This window comes from Colobus angolensis, unplaced genomic scaffold (assembly GCF_000951035.1).
Source record: "Colobus angolensis palliatus isolate OR3802 unplaced genomic scaffold, Cang.pa_1.0 Scaffold199, whole genome shotgun sequence".
Taxonomy (NCBI): Eukaryota; Metazoa; Chordata; class Mammalia; order Primates; family Cercopithecidae; genus Colobus; species Colobus angolensis.
The window spans coordinates 2,221,187-2,228,509 of record NW_012115143.1 but is presented as its reverse complement, the minus strand read 5'-3'; positions in this window follow the sequence as shown (position 1 = coordinate 2,228,509).

Here is a 7,323-nt window from a genome sequence, read left to right as displayed (position 1 = left end):
TTTTTTTTTTTTTTTTTAATGCAGGATCTTGCTCTATCGCCCACATGCTTGAGTGCAGTGATATGATCCCAGCTCACTGCAGCCTTGACCTCCTGTGCTCAGGCACCTCCCACCACACCTGGCTAATTTTAAAACGTTTTATTTTGTAGAGACAGGGTCTCACTATGTTGCCCAGGCTGGTTTCAAATTCCTGAGTTCAAGCCATCCTCCCATCTTAGCCTTTCAAAGTGCTGACTGGGATTATAGATGTGAGCCACTATGTCTGGCACTCTCACCCTATTTCTATTTCTATTTCTATTTAGTTTTATTTTTCACTTATCCTATTTTATTTTACATTTGCAAATGTTATTTTTAATTCTCAGAATGCATTTTTCCCCTATTTTTCTAAATGGCATCCCAGACTTATTTACTGGATGCAAGATCTTCTATCACTATTAGGATATTTACTAGTAATTTCCATTTTGAAATTTTTCTTTTGCCTACTTAGTTTTTCTGTTCTCCAAGTTGCCTCTTTTCCTTTTGTTTTAGTCTCTATATTTTATGTTAGAGATATTTCTTAAATTTCTGGCGACCCCATTCTGGTTCAGAAATTCTGTTTTAGTCTCTCCAGAGAATTACCCTTCAGTTTTCTGATAGGGTTAAGAAAAGAAGTCTCTCGGCTGCACAGAGTCAGAGAAGGGAATTGCTTCTTAAATTGACTTTCTAACAATCCTCCTGTTTTCAATTCTACCTTCATTTCCAAAAGTACTGGGTGAATCAATTTCTAAATATTTTGTGCATTCTACAGTGCAGATCAGGTTGCTTCTCAGCTTTCCCCTGCTAGTTTTGGATTCAGCTTTCTTGGGTTTGCTCAGTCTGTTATTACTCATCCATAAGCTTTCTGGATTGCAAAATGTTGTTGTTGTGGCTCCTTTCCATTAAATTGATCTTTTAGGTTTATGCCTTTTATTTATTTATTTATTTTTTCTTTTTCTTTTTCTTTTTTTTTTTTTTTTTGAGACAGAGTCTCTCTCTGTCTCCCAGGTTGGAGTGCAGTGGCATGATCTTGGCTCTTTTCAACCTCCACCTCCCAGGCTCAAGGGATCCTCCTGCCTCAGCCCCTCAAGTAGTAGGGACTACAGCTGTGCACCGCCAGGTGCTTATTTTTGTAATTTTTGTAGAAATTGGGTTTCACCACATTGCCCAACCTGGCCTCAAACTCCTGAGCTCAAGAGATCCACCTGCTTCAGCCTTCCCTAGTGCTAGGATTATAGGCATGAGCCACCTCACCTGACCTGGTTAAAGCCTTTTAAACATCACTTTACTGTTGCTTCAGTGGTTCAGTATGACAGCAGAGGTAAATGCGTGTGTTCAACCTGCCATTTTTAAGCAAAAGTCTTATGATTCTCAGAATAACCAGAGAAGGCATTATAATCCCCATTTTACAAATGAGAAACAGAATTTAAATGACTTGCCAAGATTACATAGCATAGAATGTTAGAGCTGGGGCTTGTATTCAGGTATTCTGACTCCACATTCAATGCTCTTTCCACTAAATTCCTGAAAATGAAGGCTGTGTAATGTAGTTGTTAAAAACACAGTGTTTGGCACCAGACACTTGGACATGAGTCCAGGTCTTGCCTCTTGATAGCTGTGTTCTTTCAACAAGTTATTTAGTCTCATTGCACTGAAAGTTCCTCATCTATAAAATGGGGATGATAACAGTAGCACAATCTAACCACACTATTGTGAGAATTCAATTAGATAATATATGTAAAGTACTCACCATAGTCTCTGGCATATAGTGAATACTCCCTTATTACTATAATGGAAAAAGTGAAATGATAAGGTGTAATCATGATTTGCAATTTTAATTAATTGAACTATGCCCAGGCAACCTGCGAAATTAATTCTGCAGGCATTTACTGAATAATTAGCGTGTGCATTGTGGAATGTTTATTCTTCCTTTCTCTTCTGTTTGAACCTCTTTATGCAAATATCTTTGATTTGCAACTGCTTCAAGCCCAGTTGAGCTCAGCTAAGTAACTTCTGAGTAAGGATAGAAGAATTAGATAAAGTCACAGATTTTTCTGTGCACCAATAGCTAATGAAATGAACAACAAAAATACATTGACAAAGTTCAAACAGCAGCTACAACAAAGTAAAGGAGAAAACCTTACACATAAGTGAAATGTTAAAAAAAAAACCAAAAAACAAAAAACCAGGGTGGCTCACGCCTGTAATTCCAACACTTTGGGAGGCCTAGACCACATGAGGCCATGAGTTTGAGACCAACCTGGCCAACAGGGTGAAATCCTATCTGGGTTAAAAATACAAAAATTAGCTGAGCGTGGTGTAATTAGATTACACATGCCTGTAATCTCAGCTACTAGGGAGGCTGAGGCATGAGACTCGCTTGAGCCCGGGAGGCAGAGGTTGCAGTGAGCCAAGACTGCAACTGCAGTCTAGCCTGGATGACAGAGTGAGACTCTGTCTCAACAAAAAAGTGGGTGAGACAATAAAAGAAACAGAATATACTGGTGCAGTAAGGTGTGGCTCCTCACCTTGCCTCTATTCTTTAGACGCCTGTAGTCCTTGCTACTTGGGAGGCTGAGGTGGGAGGATTGCTTGAGGCCCAGAGTTCAAGACCAGCCTGGGTCAACAAAGCGAGACCCCCCGACTCTACAAAAAAAAAAAAAAATTTAAAAATTAGCTGAGCATGGTGACATGCACTGTAGTCCCAGGTACTTGGGAGGCTGAAGTGGGAGGATCACTTAAGCCCAGGAGGTTGAGGCTGCAGTGAGCCATGCTTGCACCACTGCACTCCAACCTGGGCAACAGAACAAGACCCTGTCTCAAAAAACAACAATCAATAGCAACAACAACAAAACCCCCCCAAAAAAACTATGCCTTGATTTAAAAAATTTCTTGTATGAAAATAAACTTATAATAACTTTTATAACATGTTGAACAGGATCTAGTTTGAAGCACTAAAAAGGATAAGACATCAGTTTGAGAAGAGCTCCTATCAGAGGAACATGAATTCTGTTAAAATTGAACTAAGAATAAACATCAAACTTATGGTGGAAGCTTGAGTAGAGGAATGGTGAAATCACTGATGCTTTATGAAAAGTTTATGGGGAAAATGTCCCAGAGAAATCAGCAATTTGCAAAGGGATAACTCGTTTTAAGAAGGGACAAGATGATGTCGACAATGGAGCCCACAGAGGCAGGCCATCCACATCAATTTGTGAGGAAAAAATTAATCTTGTTCATGCCCTAATTGAAGAGGACCAGTGATTAACAGCAGAAACAATCGCCAACGCCACAGACCTCTCAGCTCATTCAGTTTATACAATTCTGACTGAAAAATTAAACCTGAGCAAACTGTCCGCTTGAGGGTTCCCAAAACCATTGCATCCAGATCAACCGAAGACAAGAGCAGAGCTTTCGAAGGAAATTTTAAATAAGTGGGATCAAGATCCTGAAGCATTTCTTCAAAGAATTGTATCAGAAGATGAAACGTGGCTCTAACAGTTTACCATGGCTTTACCAGATTGTGCTGAAGACAAAAACACAATCAAAGCAATGACTGCCAAGAAGTGGAAACGGTTCAGTCTAAACAAAAGTGGACCAGTCAAGAGCAAAGGTCATGGCGACAGTTTTTTGGGATTCTCAAGGCATTTTGCTTGTTGATTTTCTGAAGGGCCAAAGAACCAAAACATGTACTTATTATGAGAGTGTTTTGAGAAAGTTAGCCAAAGCTTTAGCAAAAAAAAAAAAAAAAAAGACTGGGAAAGCTTCACCAGAGATTCCTCCTCCACCATGACAGTATTCCTGTTGCTCATTCCTCTCATCAGACAAGGGCAATTTTGTCAGAGTTTTGATGGGAAATCACTAGGCATCCACCTTACCATCCTTCTAACTTCTTTTTGTTTCCTAATATTAAATAATCTTTAAAGGGCACACATTTTAATGTAAAAGACTGCATTGACATGGTTAAATTCCCAAGATGCTCATTTAGGGATGGACTAAATGGCTGATATCATCACTTACAAAAGTGCCTTGAACTTGATGGAGCTTATATTGAGAAAGTTTATATTTTTGTTTATCTTTTAATTCCCTTTTGTCATAAACTTTTTGAAGTCACTTTGTATGACTGCCAAAAGCTATAAATATTATAAACCCTGACAAACTAGAAATAATAGAAACAATAAAATTGGGAGTTGGAATATGGAGGTAGGAGGAAGTATACGAATACTAAATATCTCATTTAACAGAGCAAGTGGTCAACTGACACTATTTTCTGTTTTTTTTTTTCTTTTAATATAGGGTCTCACTCTCTTGCCTATGTTAGAGTGCAGTGGTGTGATTTCGGCTCACTGCAACCTCTGCCTTCTGGGTTCAAGTGATTCTCCTGCCTCAGCCTCCTGAGTATTTGGGACTACAGGCACGCACCATCAAGCCCAACTAATTCTTGTATTTTTAGTAGAGACGGGGTTTTGCCATGTTGGCCAGGCTGGTCTTGAACTCCTGGTCTCAAGCAGTCCACCTGCCTCAGCCTCCCAAAGTTCTGAGATTACTGGTGTGAGCCATGGCACTTGGCCAAGAAATATGAGCTATTCTGATTTCTTCTTTATATATTTTCTTTCCTCACATTTTTTGGGCTATTTCTCATATATTTCCTGCCTTTCCCCTTTATATCTTTTTTAACCAACGTATATTGAATATCAATCTACATAAACTGATGATTTAATAAATGTTGAAGTAATTTTTCCAGTTGCATGAGACTGTAAGTTCTATGAAGATTGGAGATATGTTTTATTCATCTTTGAATTCTGGAATTCTGTCAGCATATGGCCTAGGGACTTGCACATATTGGACCACCAATACTTTTTTTGAATAAATTAATTTGTTTTGTTTCATTTATGTTTGTTGCTAGAATAATGGCTGAAAACTAGCTGGGAATATAAGAAAAATGAGTCGTAATTGGAGAATATAATAAAGCCTGTCACCTAAATCTAAGACACCTATTATAAATGCTTCTGATGCTTCATTAAAGATATTCTATTGTTTTCAGAATCCATTTTCCCCCAGCAAATGATTTCTTCGTATTCTAATTTAATCCTTTACACTGCTATCAAAATTATCATTTTTAAACACAGATCTGATCTTGTCACTTCTCTATTTAAAAATCTCCAATGACTGCCTACTGACTATGCAACAGAGTTCAAACTCCTAAGCAAGGCAATGAAGGTCCTACATGACCCGGCTTTAGTCCATCTCTTTCTGGCCAAGGCACCTCACATGCTATCCATTCAGGGATACTTGCAGTTTCTAGAGCATGCTATACTCATGCTTATTTGGACCTCTGTGTCGTTGCTTATACAATTTCCTCTACTTAAATGTCACTCCTCATCCCATACCCATCTTTGCTGCCTTCTTCACAATCAAGACCCTACTCTAGTCCTCAAGGCCCAACACAAATGCTTTCTCTGTAAGGCTTCACTGTCTCTCCTAACTAAGCCTACATAATTATACCATTTGTTGTGCTCTTGTAGTACTTTGATCCTGCTCTGTGTATTGTATTATAGCTAATTTAAATACATCTAATACTCTCTCTTACATTGTGAATAATTTTTTTTAATAAACTTCTTGATTTATTTCCTTTTCCCATATCTGGGCTATGCCTTACATATTCTAGAACATTGTCACAGTGCCTAACACACAGTAAACGCTCAATAAATGTTTGTAGTTTGGAATTTTAAAAAGCACGTGCACTGCTTATATTTCCATATAAAAAACACCTCTTCTAAATGTAATGGGGGCTAACCAAAGATCTAAAGGTTAGGTAGAAAAACTGTCTCTTAAACTGAATGTGGTTTTCTGTCCTGATAAATGTGAAAACTAGAGGATTTCTTCAAGAGCAGACTACTCTGGGAAAACTACATGAATTGTTTAATCACTCATATTCAGGCAAGTAGACATGTATTACTCTTAGAAAACTATAAAGCAACCATTAACCTGAATATAAATGCTTTCGACTGAGAAACAGAGTGCTTCATTTGAATATGCAAATCTTTGTGTGTGAAGTAGAAGTACTGCTTCTGCAGACATTGAAGAGAAGAACAGAAAATCTGTTTCTTTCCTCTGCAGATTTAGAGCATATATGTGTCAATGCGTTATTATTTCTGTGGAGATGTGAATGTCCTTTTGAGCCCCTGCGCTTTGGAGAGCAGAAACTGAGACCTAATGAATATAGGAAAGCAAGGACAGGCATGATTTTCACTGCCCTACTGGAGAGATAATTATGCAAAGGGACTGGACTGGCTTTGACAAGGCTTTACCTTGACCCATGCGTAAAGACTGAATAATTCAACCTTTGTGAGAAATGTGCTGATGTTGACTATTGTGTTCTGATAACGATGGCCCTGTTGAATCAGAGGTCAAGGTCATACCCTTGGGCATGCAGGGTGGGGTTTCCTCCAGAAGAGTAGATATTTCCATGGTTAGGCATTCTAGGAAGAGATAGCACCTGGGACAGAAAATGGGACTTGGAAAGTGGACCCTAACCTGGGTAAGGAGAGTTGTTTTCTTCACAGTGATTGGGAGTAGATGCCTAAGACACAGTCAGGGGAACTCTTGCTGGAGAGGTGAAACTATCTTCAGCCACATGAACCAGAATGGAAGCCTGACAGTAAGGCCAGGTCTGTGTCTGTTCCATAGTCCATGAGACTTTGAGAGTAGCTATATCATACTTGCAAGTTACACTTTGCATTATTCTTTTTTTTCTAAGTATTGTTAGGAGTTACAGCCTGTTCTTAGCTGTGCTGGGGAAAACTTTGATGGAAAGGGCCTGTGTTTGTCATGTCCTGGTGAAGAGAGGGCAGTGCTTCTTCCTGCCAAAATCTAAAGCAATGGTGAAGATTGCATTGGCTAAAGAGAGAGACCAGTGTCCCAGAACAGCAGGGACTGAGGAATATCTGAAGCAGAGACACGAATCAAACTGATGAATGCTTTGTTCAATTATTTCAGGCATATGTGGGGGATACCTCCCCTGGGGACTCCCTCATAGTAGAGAAGGAAAAGAAATTCAAAAGAGGGCTGATATTCTGATAATTTGCAAGGTGGGGGTTCAGAGCCATTATAATTTGGACTCTTATTTTTATATTTGTCCTCTGTTATACGCAAAGACACATGAAAGCTGTAGCACGCTGGTTCTCAAGGGCAAATAAGGCCTTTTATTAAATAAACCCTTTCCATTCTGGGCATCCTGATTAATAGATTTGAGGAAAACAAAGATAAACAAAATATTTCTGTTTGGTTTTACTTTTTATTTTATTT